We start from the raw sequence: 19,516 nt of genomic DNA on the forward strand, positions 1-19,516 counted from the left end.
TCATGTAAGGTCAACTTTATTTCATGTGTTGTTTTCTATGTCTGTGATATATGTTTGCACAGTTTTGGCTGCAAGTTTCCTATTATTGTCAAATTAACCTATTATGTTTGTTTTGGTTGATCACCGAGTTTTGTCAATACAATGGAAATATAAACAACTGTCATATAAGTGGGAGGTTTAGCTAGCTATAAAAACAGGTTTAACCCACCATTTTCTTTTATAAATGTCTTTACCAAGTCACGATAATGACAGTTGTTTTCCACTCGTTCCGTTTGTTGATAAGATTTGATTTTGTCAGTTTTTATGGACTTCCCCCTTTTTGAATTTACATTGGAGTTCGGTATTTTTATCTGAGGGAGTTGAAACCTTACTTATTTAATAATTCGTGAATTGATTGATGGGGAATTAAATCTTATTTTAACAAAAATGAGAATTATTTTATAATCTTCATGATCTTGTTGCAAACGGTTCACTTGTGCAATAAAATTCCTAAACATTCTGTATAATGAAGTCAATGCAGTATTGTCAAATACCGTTTCTACCAAACTACATGCTGCTGATAATGTCATCATTTTAGATTCCAGCAATCAGATTACAGTCCTGGACAGATTTGAATAATTCAGAATAGCATTAACGGTACCAAACTTTCTACAACAGATGCGAATTTCGACAATAAATGTCTCTTCATTTGATGCTCTTCGGAAGTGTATACTTTTAACAATATTATTTATATTACCATAGGTCCATTACTAGGATAAGTATGTAACCTTTTTTACATATAATAAAGTAAATGACAATTAAAAAAAAATGAAATTACATTTGAACTCCGACTTAAATGTGACTCTGTGATCGATCTTAAAATCCAAATAGAAAGATTGAATACTTCTCAGAGTAATTCGTCAAGCACGTCTCGATTATTACAGCTGTTCGGACTGTCAGATGACTTTCTATGATAAGATGCTTCCAGACTAGTTGTGGGTGGACCAAATACTTGTATATAATTGGAGAAAACATTGAACGCAGTACACAAATAGTTAATTATGAAAACATCGTCTGATGCTTCTACTAGTTTTCATAGACATGGTGTGCGGGCTGTTCAGCTGACTCAGCTTGGCTTTTGATTCAGACGGCAGTAGTTTACCGATGTTCAAATCTCTCAAGTCGATTAAGAAAAGACAAATTAATGTAAAAAAAAAAACTTGAGAACTTCAGGAACTCGAAAAGGAGAGAGACCGAGTACATCGACAGGGTTAGCGTCCCCTGCTATCCACGCATCTGCCGCCATGTGAATTCACGCTCAGTCAAAATATTACTATCGTAAATAGGACACAATCGGTAAAATTTCAGATCAAACAACTATACTAGTATTGAAAAATATAAGACCCCGAAAACAAGTCGCCAGTGAGTTGATACAGACTCGTGATAACGGTCAACCAATTCATACGTGCTGGTGACCTTAAAACTTATATAGTGTGAATTTTAGTCGTTCATCTTCATGACCCTGCTGGTGCAGGTTTTGTGTCAAGATTTTATACGATTCCCTCAGTATTTGTTTTTTACCTTGAGTTGTATCTTCTTAATCGATGTATAAGACCTGAACAGCGGTAAATTACTGTAGCCTAAATCTAATGTAGCCGTAGAATGTGTAGTTACTGATTTTATTCGGTTTTTACTTAAAAGAGAGGCGAAATATAATAAAGGGAGATTCAAACTCATAAGTCGAAAATAAACTGACATCGCCATGTCAAAAAAAAAAAAGAAAAGAAAAAGACCAAAAGACAAACAATAGTATACGAAACACAACATAGAAAACTAAAGACTGAGCAACACGAACCCCACTTAAAACTGGGGGTCATCTTAGGGGATCCGGAAGGATGAACAGATCCTGCTCCACATGTGGCACCAGTCATCGTGCTCATATTAGTAACAACCCAGTGATAAGTCTCACTCGGTTGGTCACATTCGGGGAAAATGAGAATGGGATTGTGGTTACGACGATTGGAATATATTCGTCATCATCTGTGAAACTGATATTCCATTACGGTCTACCAACTCGGGATGGCGTTCATAAAATTTTCGAAGGGATGAATTCGACTTCACCACTTGGAACTCTTGGTTTAATAGTTTCATTATGAGCAGCAGCCCTAAATCAAGGAAATCATGATAGAAAACTCAAGCCCTGGAATATCGTATTAAATGGGAGATAATATACTCCATGTGTAGGCGTTGATGGAATGTTGCTACATAGGAGTAGAAAGTTCAAAATTAGGAAGCTCAAATCATCTCTTTTGTCATAATATTTTGTTCTCAACCGATCATCATTGTCATTTTTATATACATTAACCAATATGCATTTATAAGCTAACAAATTGTTCAGTCAACTGAGTAAGATTGCAACAAATGAAAAATATCAAATTGTTTTTTGCATAAAAATGTTCTCTACGTTCACACCCAAATAAATAATGTCATTACATAAACTAAAATTTTCTACTGAAAATTAAACGAGTTTATAAATACATGCATATTATATATTGTACAAAAATATTTTGCTGGATAATTTCATCACAAAAAACCTTACAAAGCATTATTAGCATCAAATTGAACAAAATTTAAAAAAAAGTATAACAAAAATACCGAACTCCAAGATTAAAATGAGAACATATAGCTTGTATATTTAAATGTAAATCCACAGTAATACAAACGGAAAGCGTACTAAAATGTACAGATAAATTACTTGAAGTGTTTTTCATGGGTTTTAAAAAACGGAAAAGACACATTTAATTCCAATTTCTGATAAAAATAAAGTATATATAAATCCGACGAATGAGGGAACAATATCAAACACTTCAATCAATTATTTGAAAAATAAACCTAATATTATTTAAATTCATATCGATGCATCGATAAAGCAGTTTCCTAGGTTAATCGGAAGTAATTAAAAATGACTGGAATAACCTAGTTTTTACATCCAAGATAATAGGTAGATGTAGATTTATTTTCTGTTGTCCTGTTAATTAGAAGAAGAAAATTGAATAGTGAGAAATGAGTGTTGGCTATTGATGTAGAAATAGCAAGAAATTTGGAGAAAGCAAGGGGTGTTCTACATTCATACTATTTCGAAAATTCTCAAACCATAGAGTACCCTAAAAAAAAATGCCCATTTTCTATAAAAAAAGCTGCGGCACCATATGTGTTTTGCTGTTTTATTTACATCCAAAGGTGTTGAAAATTCAGAATTTGGCAGTTTTTTTAACGGATTTTTTATAGTGAAAAAGCAGAACCCAAACGGGCTACCATTGTCGCCTTTGTAAATAATTTCTTCATTTTAACCCCTAAGCTGCCTCACACACAGTAATTTATTTGATAAATAATGGCAGCGGTTGAGATCCAATCTAATTAAAATTAAATCTCAGCGCTTGCTCCTCGTTGTTTATATGTCGCGCGTGGGAGATCTCCCACGCGCGACATATAAACAACGAGGAGCAAGTGCGGAGATTTATTTTAATTAGATTGGTTGAGATCATACTTATTTTAAATAAGTAGAGTGAGAATATTATAAATTTGTTTTTGCAAACGTGTCGTTTGGAATCAGTACTTCGCAATTCAAATACATGATTTAACTAACGTACAGAATGTAATGGCATGTTGGACATATAAAACTTTAAAACGTACTTATTTGACTTAACAATGTAAGCTAAAAATATGTCGGAAAAGACAAGATGATTGTAACGTTATAAAAAGACTGGCCTAAAAATAAAGTGGGAATTTAAACAGCTATTTATGGTAACAAATATTGATTATGGCTATTAATACTTTAAATGTTTCCACATTTTATTTTTAAATTATTGCTGACAATTACAAGTTCCTCACTCAGCATGACATATGTTTATTTAAGTAATGCCACTGTTCGATATTAAAAAAAAATATTAATAAAACTCTATATACACGTTAAATAAAGGAATGAACAATCAAAATGGTAGGCAGGCTTTCATTTTTTCCTTTTTTCCCCTTCAATTGACATACTTGCGAGATGAAGAGTGCATTAATAGGATCGCAATTCGATGTAATCTATAAACTAACATATTCCGTGTATGCATGCAGACATCTTATACGTTCAGGTATTTCACATCCAATCTTTTATGGTAACATTCTTAACAAAGCACAAAAATGTCGGCATTCACCTCAAAAGCTAACCAAACCTTTAAACAGACTTATTCAGAAGGGATATATAGTTACGATACTGTTGTCAGGTCATTAAAGATGACATATTTTGGTATTAATATTGATTCACGTATTGGGTCTTTGCATCGGAAATAAACACATTTATTCTAAAACCAGTTGTTGGCATAATACGGGTTATGTTCTTCTCATATGTTTTATGATGGTATAATACTAAACCCCTAACGTGAGGGATTGTGCTTGATTTTCATATGATGAAGACATAATCTTTCAATCAGTTTAATTGAGGTCTGGAGCTGGCATGTCAGTAACTGCTAGTAGTCCTTTGTTTATTTATGTATCATTGTCATTTTGCTTAGTTTCTTTTGTTACCTATTCTGACATCTACATTGGCTAGAGGTATAGGGGGAGGGTTGAGATCTCACAAAACATGTTTAACCCCGCCGCATTTTTGCGCCTGTTCCAAGTCAGGAGCCTCTAGCCTTTGTTAGTTTTGTATGTTATTTTAATTTTAGTTCATTTATATGTTAAGGAGTTTAGTATGACGTCCATTTTCACTGAACTAGTACACATTTTTGTTTAGGGGCCAGATGAAGTCCGCCTCTGGGTGCGGGATTTTCTCGCTGTGTTGAAGACCCATTGGTGGCCTTCGGCTGTTTTTTACTCTTTGGTCGGGTTGTTGTCTCTTTGACACATTTCTTATTTCCATTCTCTATTTTATGTATCGTATCTAAATTTCAAATGGCAATTAACCTATTTGTTTGCACATTTTGCATCTGAGTCCTATTTTCAATTGAGCTTTTAATATCATTCTTGGTCAATCTTTTGTCATCAAGCATTTTCGAAATACCCCAAGAAGAATACTAAGTTACAAATCATATACTTGTATATGTTGCGCAGATTTATCTTTTTCGACATAATGTGATGGAAAATTTGACGATAATGATATATTTCGTTTCCCTTGTTAACAGGTGGCCTTGCGGATAGGATGATTTAGTTTGTTTGACTATAATTGAAAAAATTAGGTACTGATTGCCGTTGACTTCCAAACAAATTCTTTGTAATATAGAAAACATGGATATTACCGACAGTTGACTTTTGGCGGCAAGTTCCTGTCCTGAAATTGTAATAGATCAATTACAATTTCGGGACAGAAACTTGCCGCCAAAAGTCAACTATCAATTACAATTTCGGGACAGAAACTTGCCGCCAAAAGTCCACTTCGGTAATATCCATGTTTTCTATATAGGCTGCGCTCTGACGTCACACTACACCACCAAATCTTACAAAAGTCGTCAGGTTGTCAATCGTCGTAGAAATCTTAGAAAACAAAACCACTTTATTTATTCGTACGAAGCGCGTTTTGGGGATTTACCTTCATCAGGATTTTTAAGTCATTTGTTTGGGTGAATTGAATGATGTCACATACTCATAAAATCAATGCAGTTATTTAGAAATTTGCTTTCTCTAATGGTAGGTGCCTGATGTCCTTTTACTTTATGAAGAAATATTTCTCGTATCACACTAAACAATGATAAAAATGTGTTAATTTGGTTGACCTACGCTGCAATGTGTTACGCAATTGTGACGTTTCCAAAGGATATTCGTTAGGTCAATGACTACTTCCAGAGGTCATTTTAGACATCTTTCCCCCGTGAGAACGGATGTTTGTGATTTCTTCAAAAATAAACAAAACGCTCACATGTTTCACCTGACAATAATCTTCTTTTTGTCAAATTTGATTCCATTCTAAATAGGCATTCCAGTAATCGCGTAAGTGGCGCTCCAAACGTACGATAACTCTATTACATTCGAGATAAATTCTAGTCTTCTGCCATGCATTTAAAAATAAACAAAAAACAAATCGATATAAAACAAGGAACAAATATTATGATGAAACGATTTTATCGATTGCTTATAGTAGACCTAAATGTTCTCCCATAGTGAAAATGAAAGACATATATTGTTATGCTAGATTTTCCCTTTTTTTTTTATCAAAAAGTAAAATAACAAAAATACCGAACTTCAATGAAAATTCAAAACGCAGAGTCCTTCATCAAAAGGCAAAATCTATAGCTCAAACACATCAAACGAATGGAAATCAAAGGTCCTATTCCTGACTTGGAACAGACATTTCCTTTTGTAGAAAATGGTGGATTAAGCCTGGTTTTAAAGCTAGCTAAACCTCTCACTTGTATGCCAGTCGCATAGAATTCCATGGTATTGACAACAATATGTGAGCAAAACAAACAGACATGATTGGTAAAAATGTCAAAATTAGAGTACAGCAGTTAATATTGTGTTATAATCTTAATCTCTATAAATACAAACAACTATGTCAACATAGAAAAACAAAACGGCATAAAGACACTCTATAGATAAAGCACATAAGCAAAAATGAACGACAAAAATACAAAAAAAATGACACAGCACAATAACACAATGGCGGGATGTATAAATACCGAGCCACGCAAAAACGATATTACCAAAAATTTACTAATCAGTAAAGGTTAGAAATATACAAAGACAAATAAAAAGAACACTAAAGCACATAATTAAGATGATAAACAACGCTAATACCTAGAATCTATACTTCAAGAATATCATGTATTATTTGTAAAGTTGATATACTATATGGTATATAAACGGAATATTTATCAACAAGGTCTTTTTATCTTCCGATGACTCTTTTAGAAAAAGGACGAGACGTTCTTTGACATTACCGTGGTTAATCAATTTTCTGCTCAGACACTGGTGACGTTTTATAAAGTCTGAGTAGCAGCTGCAAACTCTTGAATACCGAATGAGTTGGGAAATGTATATCCCATATGCAGGTGAAGTTGGTATATTGCTGCTAATATTGAAGGAATTTAAAATATCAAAATCAAAATCGTCTCGTTTGTCATAGATGGTGGTATTGATTATGTCAAATTCGAGGTATATGTCTAGAAATGAAGCGGAGGAACCCGTGTCTGTTGTTTCCTTAATTTCTAGTTCTGGAGGATATATTAATGAAACCCAATCAGAAAAAGATTGTTAATTGAAAGAACATCAGCAATATATCTGAATGTGAAATTAAATGATCTGGCTTCTTTGATCTTCTTGTTTTTCACAGGTGTCCGAAGGAAGTCCGATTCATATGAAAAGAAGAAGAGGTCGGCAAGGAGAGGCGCACAGCTATTTGGGTAACTTCAGAATTTAGTTCGAATGCCCATACAAAAAGTTTTAACACGTCCAATGTGATGGTTGCCACCGGAAGCATGACTTAATACTGTTTTGGTACAGTAGACAAGAACAATGTTTCCTGAAATTTTCTTTTATTACGCAAATATAACTTTTAACCATAAAAGAAATAGGGTTAGCACCTCGTGAGAATTTGGAAATTGCCTGATATTCACTGTCGTTATTATTATATTGAAATTGAATAACTCGAAGTGAAATCAAGTCATATTCAAACCTCACTCGTTATTAAACCTATGAATAGTATTCAATTGGCTGAAAACTGAAATGAATATTTTACCACAACTTGTCTTTTTAATTTCATAAGTTGGAAAAATTGTACTAAATATTAAATTCTTCTATCGCACTTTCTTTGATTAATAGGAAATTATTCTATATCAGAAAAAGTCAAAATTAATTTTAATTCAAGATATGACAAAAGAAGTGTATGTAACTTCCTAACAATTAAAAGCTGGATATACTTAATATCTAAGACTAAAACTAATCCATAAACTGTAAAATAATATCTTGTTGGGCAGACGTCATGATAAATTGGTTGATTATTGGGTAAATGTGTTGCTCATTGATCATTTTAACAAAAACTAAATTTAAATTTATCGATTGTGTCAAATACGTGATATATGACAGAAATGACACACACACAAATATCTATGTTATATATATTGCAGATAGATCATTTATCAAAATTCTACACTAAAGTGACATGATTTACTATGTTATTCATTGATCAATCGGATTAACAAAAGTATGAACCAGGAAACACACGACGTCCTTGCGACGTTATGTATTGGTTGCTGGAAGGTCATGACTGACGTTACGTTAGTACGACGTTGTTGCAACGTTGTGAGAATGTAATTTTACGTCACGTCAGATACGACATAGAAGAGACGTCAGGACAACGTTGTTATTGTTTTTAATAACGTCCATCTTACGTTGTTGCAATGTCATATTGCGACGCATCTGTCACGTAACTGTAACGTTATAGCAACGTCGTCATATTTTTGGTCGATTAAATATTAAGTTGATTTTTACGCTGTTATTAAAGAGGAACTATGTATTTGTCATCAATAATACATTGCAATAATAAAAAAATAAGAAATAAATAACTGCAATATGTACTGTATCCGATCAAATACATCACGTTATTAAAACGTTGTTGCGACGTAATTATCCACATTCCTAAAATTTACAATAGCAAAATTTCTTCTTTTACTGTTTTTTTTTCTTTTGTTGTACTCGATATAAATTTCACTTTTTTCTGTTCTTTTATTGAACTATTGAACGATATTGATTAGTTTTAAATCTATATATATATATATGCGCATCTGTTTTGAATTTTGACCCAGATAATGGGTGCGACTGTGTCACGATTGTGTATGAAATTTTAGCGCCATTCAGCAAGCCACGTCTCTTTCGAACTGCACTCAGATTCAATGTTAGTAAATTTATCTTTGTATTGTTTCACTGTTGTTTTTTCTCTCACTTTTTAGAAAGTTTCTATTATATAGGAACAGAATAATTAATATATACTACATGATAAACATTTATCTACTATCGTATATAAATGAACAATAAACTATTCAAAACTGAACCCATCTTAAATGTATCTGACCTACATTGTTCTGGTTTTACACGTGCATGATGTAATGTCTAAAGCCATTTTAGAAAATAGGAATTTAATTGTGTTTTACATATATATCTTGCTTTATATTATAATTTTATTAGTGTAACACTCAACATTTATTCATTAACTTTTGTAAATTTCGTCTGCAGAAACCTTATACACGTGCAGCTAATTTGTTTCTAATTGAGGTCAGGATAGCAAGCTATCACAGTGTTATTTATTTGTCAGGTCATGTTTCCTTTGTAACATGTATAAACAGACACAGTGTATTTACAAGATAGGTTTATCTTATGCATTGAACTCTTAAAGGATCGATAAAAATTTAGAATGAAGGAACACAAAACATAAATGTTCCCTTAAGAGACTTTATGAAACTGATAATAGCAACCTGACTTATTTTTTTATAAAATCAACATTATATTTTTGGCAAGTGACAATGTAATTTACAAAAAATTAATACCGCTGCTCCTCTTATTATCATATGGCAAATTTGTAAATGTAAAACGTACATTTATTGATCTTAGTTTTCAATTATATTTAAATTCTTATACTTTGGCAGTGACTATTTTGCCGGCGAAACATTAATTATGATTTGATTATAATATTTTTTTTTTATTAAAAGTGAGCTATAAATAGCATCATTCAATAGCAATTGTTATTTTTCCGTCGCCGGCTTTATTGTGAATTTGTTATTTTGCCGGTTTTTTGTAAAGTTTATATATATATAGTATATCTGATATATCACATTGACGCTGGGACTATTGGTATAATAGTACCAGATTGACGGTCCTTAATGTATATAAGAATAACTGCTGTTTATTTTATTAAAAGTATTTACTTATATTACCAATAAATAAATATATTTTGTTGTTATAATTGATAAGGTTGGTTTTTTTAAATTATGTTAAATATCATTATGTAAATTTTATCAATGTCAATTTTTGTAGAGGCTTACATGAAGAACTACCCCTCAGCAAGGGCATCAGATGTCGAGGAATTGATTGGGGAAACCAGGCGGAACACGCTATAAGGTAAGAATGCCCTCATTTACCCCGTATAATAGTGCAACCTTCAATTTGGGATTATGTTGAAAATTACAGTTGGTTATTTTTGAATTCAGTACGAAATTGTTATTATAAATATGTATTTGTAACTAGTATTGTGAAGATCAAGACGTTCTTTTTAGACAATAAAGGGTAACATTAAACGCACACGACGAATTTAACTGAATATATAATTATGTGGTTTATGTGTTCTTCAAAGAGATTTGGAAAGCCACGTCTGACACACAGCTACATCTAGTATTTATTTGCATTGATGTTACTAGACCTATAGAATAATTACAATTTCATTTTTTTGTACAAATAAGTTTTTTTTATTGTCATTGCAGGAAATTGCTATGAGGGTACAAGAAGCAGTGCCGGACATGCAATGGACCCAAAAGCAACGTTCAGTAGTTTAGAATAAACAAAGTTAACAATCATTTCTTCACTTTTTGATATAATTTAGTACATGCATCTTTTATTTTTTATTTTTATTTTTTTTTTATAAAACTTTCATGGGTGGGTGTTTAGCTAGTCAGATACATATTCAGAACGTGAACATGCTAAATGAGAAATTGATACTAATCAAAGGCGGGTTTAGGGGGACAGGGGGAACATCCCATTTATAGAGTAACATATATGACAAATGCATATAATTTTTACAAGCATGAACTACCAAGAACTGCATACGAACAGGCAGTCAGCTATGGATGGCCCCAAAACACAATACAATTCCTTTCTGTAATATCCAAATTACTGAAACAGTAATCCGATGAAAGCTACACAAAAAAAATTGTTTTGCTTATAATACAATAAAAACAGATGATGATAATGCCGGATATACAAATTCCTTCTGAGAATTGACACCAACATGTATCATCCTGCAGAGGTCACCTCATGGTCACAAACACAGTTGATACTATGTATGTATATAGATGATCATTTTTGGGCCAATTATATAGTATAATATAAAAGTGCAAGTATATTACGTCGATATAACGTGATATGAACGTTGTTGTCAGGAATAACGTTGTAAAAACGTGATTTTACGTCATCACAACGTTGATGTATGACGTTGTGACAACGTCAAGAAAACCATACACTTTTACGTAAATACAACGTAATAACCTGACGTCAATGCGACGAAAAAATTACATTGTCACGACGTAATAATGACGTAATATTGTTTGCTGGGATATATATATATATATATAATTAATTTATTACTAGATAAGGATTTTACTATTCTATCACCTTTGAGGGCAAAATATTAAGATTTGTTAAAATCGTGCTTTTTTCATATTTTCGCTGTTTAGACCTTTTATAATGTGATTATCTCATACACTTATATCGCTCCCTATACGTTTGGTCTACAACAGCTGATGACAGTGATTCGAAACCATGGGCCTGCGCAGTGAAAGCAGTACCATAGGTATATCCCAAATCCACTCCTTTCCTCCAGACTGTCATTATTCTCAGTCGTCAACTTCAGTCAAGGTTACTCGTGACTAGTGCCATTTTCAAGTGAAAAGGAAACACATCAGTCGATTATTATTTTTTTTATTATGATTATTGATACGTTAAATGTTTCCAAATTTTGTTTTTAAAACTAAAATATAATTCTCACCCTGTAATTTAACATGATTTAACGTTAAGTTAATAAATAAATTTTGCAACTCCATCTGGCCTAAACTTTAGACTGTATCAATTTGACTACATAACATATGCGCATTTCGGACCGAGTTTGGCGATGTGCTGGGCCAAAACTCCAAATGTTGTACAATGAAAACAACAATTATGAAAACGTCTAGTCCTACATCCTGTCGATATAACGTACTTATATTTTGACATTGCACATGGTAATGCTTTTCTCAGACTGCTTTTGCCCTCTTTACTAAATTCCTCAGATATGTATTGGTTGATACTTAAGTCTAGGAAAGCATGATTTAATTATTAGTAGTTATTGGCTTTGAACTATCTTTCATTAACGGCGAGTACTCTTAGATTGGTAATTTTTGTCTTAAGGTTTTGTGTATATATATTTTTTGTGCATTCTGTATGTGCTTGTCCCAAGTCATCAACCTGTAAATCAGTGGTTTTCGTTGGCTGCTGTCTGTTATATCTGTTTTTCTTTCATTTAATGTTTTTGTTCATAAATCAGGCCGTTGGTTTTTTCGTTTAAATTCTTTCACATTTTGTCATTTCGGACCCTTTGATAGTTGACTATACGGTTTGGGCTTTACTCAATGTTGAAGGCCGTATGGTGACCAATAATTGCTTAAACCATGTAATTTGGGCTCTATCGGGTAGTTGTCTTATTGGCAATCATGCCATATCTCCTTATTTATACTTAAAAATTTGCTGCGTCCTAGACACTTTTCTAGATATCCCTTCACCAGGAACGCTCTAATGAAAACAATTGAAAAGTTAAAAAAAAGCTGAACACGTCAAGAGCTATATGCCTAAAGGGGGTGTAAAAAGAATAGTCAAGTACATATATATATACGGTCCACATTCTAAGAGGAAGTTGGAACCTATATATCTTAATAAAGTATAAATTTATCCACAGAAAAGAGAATTAAATATTACATGAAATAAAAGTCTAAGTTTGTATGTCGATGCATGCGAATTGAGAAAATGACAAATAATGAAGTTATGTGAAGAAAAATAAGAATTTCTAAATCACATTTCATTTTTTGGGCTGGTTGATCTACTTGAAAAAAGAATAATTCAGGTATTTGTTACAAATAAAAAAACAATGACAATTTTCGCTTCCGTTGTTAGAAATTCCTGTAAATATTTAGCTGTTACATAATAGTATATTAAGTAGATACTGATCGCATTTAAATTTGACTCTGATTGACAAATTACGCAGATAACAAGACAAAATCCGGTCCAATTTCCAAGCTTACATTTAACTGCCGAAATGAAAGTGATAAATAAGGCAAGATTCATGTTCACCGGTATTGCCCTTTAAACGCAATTTTTGGTCGATTTTTTCACATTTTAATCTTGTTTGTAACCACTCAGCATATTTAACCAAATTCGGCAGGACAGATTTTAATCTTTGTTTCATTGTAATATGTAAGGGAATTAATGTGTTATTGGTTACATGGCTAAAGCCCAACTGGGTAGATATATTATTATTAACAATAATACAGAAAAATATGCCGCGTCTGTCTTTGACACAAAATCGCCACTGGCCAATCGATAGAACGACATTTACATCGCTGTTCCTCACTTTAAAGTGAAAGCGAGGCCTGAATCATTTGATAATGAAATGTTGAAAAACTGTAAAAAAAAAAAAAAAAAGGGTTACCAAATATCGAAATAAAGAATAGATTCAGGACTGTTTAGTGCTTGGCATATTGAGTAGATACGTATAACCTTCAATTGTTGAAGCTTTTATGTTTCCCAAAGGTTATTTTTTTTGTTGTGTTGATGTCTTATCGACGACTCCACATCTTCCTTTTAATCACAGCCAAAAACATCATTAAGGTAGTTCGGGGCTTTAAGTTTTCGCGCCGTCTGCGCAGTGATATCGTAAGTCATGCGTATTGTCGTAACTTGCCATAACAATAAAATTTGATTATTTAGATACATTGAGGAAGATTTGGACAATTGAAAACTGCAATTTCATAACTTTATAAAGTTTATTGTTGCAGTTTTCATTGTTGCAAATGTTCTTCCGTTCTGGAAATATGGAGTTTTTTCTTGACGTCGGAGAAGAGAGAAAGACAATATAATTCATAATAATCGAACACGTGAACTGCTTTTCATAAATACTGTAATGCAGATCGAAAATCATATATAACGATCTTCATTTTGGTAGCTTATGAAGCAGTTTCACCCTTGTCTTACACTAGAAAAGGTCCTGCAAATATGCGAAAGATGGATGTAACTTTGTAGACAAATATGAAAAGGGGAAAACTATAAAGTCTATAAACCGTCTGCTAATGAGTTGAATACATGTGCTCAAAGAGCGATTCATGACCCATGAAAAACCATTTGTATGCGTAAAATTCGTGGAAATGATTTCACAGCAAAACCCGTGAACAACAAAACAATGACCCCCCCCCCCCCCCCTTTCCCTGAGTCTGAAATCACGGATTTGTATAGCTGTTACTTATCCTATTTCTTTCAATACTTGTGGAAACGTACCCACGTACAGTCAGAAAAAGATAAAAGATGTCTTCTGTGATAGATGACACGGTATCACAAGTCTCTCTTTTCATGATAATGTCTGTATAAAAGTAACCATGAATAATTCAATGGTTGACTCTTAGAGAGGCTGTTATGATAGAGAGCTGGCACCATCATAAAGGTTGACCTATTAATTTACACACAATTGTTTCAAGCTCTCTGACAAGAAAGAAAAATGTATCACTTGGTTTCTGAAGACCCCAACTGTCCTGTTTGTTAAACCATTTCCCATATGCATTTACAAATGTAATGTTATTAGTCAGTTCAAAAATTTGCTTACAGCGGATAATTTATTACTGGAAACACTGAGTACTGCCTTTATAATGTAACCGGCTATAAAATACAAGATGGACTGGTCATTTGTACTTAGATTTGACTGTTGTGTGTCAGATTCATGCTGATAGTTTCGGAAGAAGCAAATTTGCATATAGCAATAATGTCATCATTTACAAGAAAGGGATCTTTTTTCAATATTTTGACATTTGATTGAAATTAAAAATTAACAGAAGTTAACTTTAAAAAAAACCAAACTTTAATTACGCTTTTTCATCAAAAGTAAACACTTTAAAGACGCTTTCTCGTCAAAAGTAAGTGGGAATCAATAATAATTACATTTACGATTGATTGAGGAATGAATACTTTATTTAATTTAAAACAAAGATAATGTCCCTTACTATCACAAACCTGTCTTATACGTAACAAAAACAAGTAAATAACTCGATACATGTGTACAAAAAGATATCGAATATGTTCCGATATCGTAAGTGGCAAGTTGCAGTGGCGAGTAGCGCGAAGTCACGCCGCGTAAGATAAAACGATAAACCACGAGATTCCAATCTTTCTTACTATACAAATCCTTGCTGGAATATACATGTAACCATAGCTCATGGTACTTCACTCCTTGTAATTTATTTGATAATTTGTGGACCTTAGAGTTCAGGTGTGTTTACATCTCTATAGCCCTAGGGGGAGGACCATTTGGGTTTCTGGGAGAAAAGTTTATGTAAGTAGGAGGTTTTTTGTAAACATAATTTTAATTTTTTTTTTTCATGTTGCAAACCTGGAATATACAAATGCGGGTGATTTTGCCTCAACTCCAGTCGTCACATGGATTTGTTTCTCAAATAATGTTGTTTTTTTTCGAACCAATTCCTGTTTACTGGGTCATTTCACAGAGATGTTATATAATGAAATTAGAAATGTATGTTAATTGGCCAAGAACATGAACTTGTTAAAACACATTTTATGGAAGCACCTGCATCTAGTCCAGACATATTTTTGGTTAAGCATACACACTGTTAAAGTTTAGAACATTTTCCTATATAGGCTGTATAAATTATTTTTAAAAAATCATTTCACAAAACTACCTTTCCTATCTGATGGTCTAGATGGAGGCTCCTTCATTTCTTTCTTCTCTGATTTTTTATACCATTTTTCGTTATTCTTTATTTTGTTTTTTCCCATTTTCCTGTATTCTTATAATTTAATACCCCATTATTCTTTATACTTTTATCTATTTTTCTATCTTCTTTATTTATTGTGCACATTACATGCATTAATCTCTATTCTTTAAAACTAATCTAGACCCTCCTATTTGATCCTGTAGAATTTTCATGAGGGAAAAACTAAACTGTTTCACTTCCAAGCAGGAAAACCTGTCTTGTCATAAAATGTTTTTTTAATTTTTATAGGTTATTAGGCCTCTTTTCATGATATTGCTGTTGACTGGTCAGCATTTGGTTATGATCCTGGGAAACAAGTATAAATTCTTAATTATAATTACCGGTAGTCGTTTAAAACTAGACACATGTCAAGCGGTGTAGAATATTATAATGTAGGATGAAGTTTCATATAAAACAATAAATTTTAAACAATTTACTATTTGATTGAAATTTTATTCACTTTGAAGAATAAATTATAATTAAAAAAGTTAAACATGTACCAGTATGTGTTTTACTAGCACAGTACACTTTTCATAGACAGAATTAAAAAAGTCTACAATGAAGATTAATTCTAATCAGGTTATGCTAAAACAATTCGGATTGACAAATAGTTCTTATACAATAAAAGTTATATTTTTACCCTAAATGGCAAAATGTTATTTGGTACAAAAATTTCTTCTTCACACATTGAATGTACTTTTAACATAAAAAAAGCATGTAGCAACAGAGAAATTATGTGGTAAACCAGTCAATAAAGGCCATTATAAAGGATTCATAAAATTGTGGGGAGGAGGGGGGGGGGGAAGGAAATACAAACATACATCATGGCCTATTCATGAGAAGTGAAAGTTTGTGCTATTTCGACATTTAATTACATATACCATCTCACATACAATGTACATTCATTATTGTTCAGGGGCCTCTGAAGCTCGCATCCGGGTGTGGGATTTTCTTTCAGCGTTGAAGACCAATTGGTGGCGTTGGGATGTTTTCTGCTCTTTGGTCGGGTAGTTGACACATTCACCATTTCCATTCTCAATTTTATTATGGATGTGCATAATGTAGGATCCTTATGTCACTAATTTCTATTTTGATAGATTAATGTTTTTTTTAAAGTAAATCAAACAATAGAAAAACTGGTATCTCAAATCTCCTAATTAAAGAAATAAGATACCAGTTTTTTTAAAAGTTTATATGACATGTCGACTGAATAATCTGACAAATGGACTTAAATATCTCATTTAGTGGACCTAAATATCTGCAATGTCCTCCTAAATGTAAGAAGTGTTAAAAAGTTTTTTTTTCTTCACCTGTTTACTTTAAATATCAACCAGAGACCAAAGAACAATGATGTTATACACTACAAGTCACCCTTAGGCCTTCAACAGTTAGCAATGTCTATACTGTAAAGTCAGCTAAACAAGGCATGTGCATGACACAATGTGAAGCATTTAAAAATTTAAACAAATGGCCTGAAATCTCATTGGAAAAGCTTCACGCTGTGGAATATTAGGAAATCCAGGTACTACATTGTTTATGTTGTGAAAAAGCATTGTAGGAAATTTAGAGATTCCGTCAGCTATATGAATAAGTAGTTACATGTGTACATCTGTTACGAAGACGTATAGATATATGTTTTATATATAAAGACATTTTTTTAATCAATTTTTTGCAGCAAATATTTACTAGTGAATCGAAAATTCACATTTAATATACAAGTGTATACTCTTTTGGAGAATTTAAAATCTGAGATATTATTGATGCACACATTTCTATGGCAAAGGTTTTTAAGACTTAAAATTGTGGTACTTCATGTCTCTAAATGAGAAATGTCTATCATTCATTTCTTACTAAAAATATGACTGGTAGAGAAAAAGGAGTAATTGTCCCTCCATATCTAAACAAAAGAAGCTAAAACATTTTTTTTTCTGGAGTTAATATTTTTTTTAAATGGCCGGTAACGGGTAACCCCAAATTTTTTGTCTATATGTTTTTGATGGACATATTGCTGGGATCAACTGTGCAAAGTTTTAAGAAGCTATCATTTTTATTAACACCCCCATACCATTTTGGGGGTATGATAACTATTTTTCATTTATCTTTGCAATTTACAACCCAGATGCAAAAATCTATCCATTGCAAAACAAGCTATGTTTGTTAATTTGCACAAAAGAGAAACGAAATGTATGGAGACTGCCTCCACAGATTATGTTAATCAATGGTGGAATCTTTAAAATTAATAATTAAAAAAATAAGTGAAGTCATATGGAAGCTGCATATAGGAGATATGAGAATTATGACAAATTTCAATTGTAGAAATGGTTTTGTCCATGCTTTACCATACAAACTATGAAAACTTTATAATATATGTGTTATGGAAGGCTCTATGGGGGTAGGAAGGGGAGGTGTCTTATTTGTAATGAATTGTAGGAGGAGTCTGTGGAATTTGTAAATGTTTCAAGTTTGATAATATATAAGGGACTTGTCAAAACATTTAGATAAAATATTTGATTACATTGTTGATTATATCGTAAGTATCTGAAACTAGGTAAAAAAGTATGATAGAGTATGTTTTTTTAAATATTCAAAATATATGAAAATATATGATGACGCGTCTGTTATCATTCCGCGTATCTCATGGTGCTACTCCTTAGAAAGGAGATATATATACAGTACACATAAATATCTAAGTCCTTGTTTTACCATAAAAGACCACAAAGTCAGTTTGGTAAATAAAAAATAAGTTACTCTTAGGCTATTTGCATATCAACAAATGATAATTAAGATAAACCTTTAAAGTTTTGATTAATTCTTACTAATGGAAATTGCAAGCAACATGTTGATGACATTTGAAATGGAGTAATGGCCCTAAAATCAACTTTTGCTTCTGCAAATAGTACGTAATTACCCTTCGAAATTTTATTGAATTCCTATGGAAACTTTTGAAAAAATGTTGATATAAAACTTCTCCATTCATAGAAATTGCCTATTTTCTGAATCAGTGTCACTTTTAGTCTGTTTCTTTGGTAAGCCAGTCATAAAGAATAACTTATTTTTCTTATATTGGCGGTGACCCCCAAATTTTATTCCAATTTTATACAATAGAGTCATCCAGCTTTTCAGTATGAAGACATGAGCAACTTCTGTCATTTCTTTTTTTGCTGTGAATAAACATTCAAGGAGGTTTTATGTCCATTTCCCTATATATCCTTTGGCAAATTAGCCTATTTGCACTCATTTTCAGAGGTCAAAAAATCTCTTGGATGGCCGGTGACCCACAATATTTTTTTTCTATTTTGTCAATAACCATGCAACAAAGTTTAAGTCTACAAAGTATAAGAAAATTCTGTCATTTTTTTCTATACCCCCGAACTTCCTTAAAGACGACATAACTTAATTTTTGATATAATTGAATTATTAAAATATAATCAATTATAATTTTTTACTGAAAATTCGAATAAAATATTTGACGTAGACACACAAGGCTGATATTTGACGTAGACACACAAGGCTGATATTTGACGTAGACACACAAGGCAGATATTTGACGTAGACACATAAGGCTGATATTTGACTTAGACACATAAGACTGATATTTGACGTAAACACAAAATGGTCTTTCGAGACATAATCTCGCCTATGTAATCTTAGCAATTGACATTTCTAAAGATTTAGCAACAGATGAAAATGAATATTCCATTTGCAATCCTTGAATAAGAATATTGTTCTATTTCACATATACCATATTCTTTCAGTGACAGTCAAATTCAACGGCCTTGGTCCAA

At 32.3% G+C, this 19,516-nt stretch overlaps 1 long non-coding RNA gene across 1 annotated transcript; it reads left to right on the top strand.

The window, feature by feature from the left end:
* Nucleotides 1-8,764: 8,764 nt before the first annotated feature.
* Nucleotides 8,765-10,499, top strand: LOC127711902 (uncharacterized). The gene is made up of 3 exons (XR_007986907.1): nucleotides 8,765-8,854; nucleotides 9,991-10,074; nucleotides 10,434-10,499. It is a non-coding gene; the product is annotated as an uncharacterized LOC127711902 (long non-coding RNA).
* Nucleotides 10,500-19,516: the final 9,017 nt, after the last annotated feature.

This window comes from Mytilus californianus, unplaced genomic scaffold (genome assembly GCF_021869535.1).
Source record: "Mytilus californianus isolate M0D057914Y unplaced genomic scaffold, xbMytCali1.0.p SCAF_8, whole genome shotgun sequence".
NCBI lineage: Eukaryota > Metazoa > Mollusca > Bivalvia > Mytilida > Mytilidae > Mytilus > Mytilus californianus.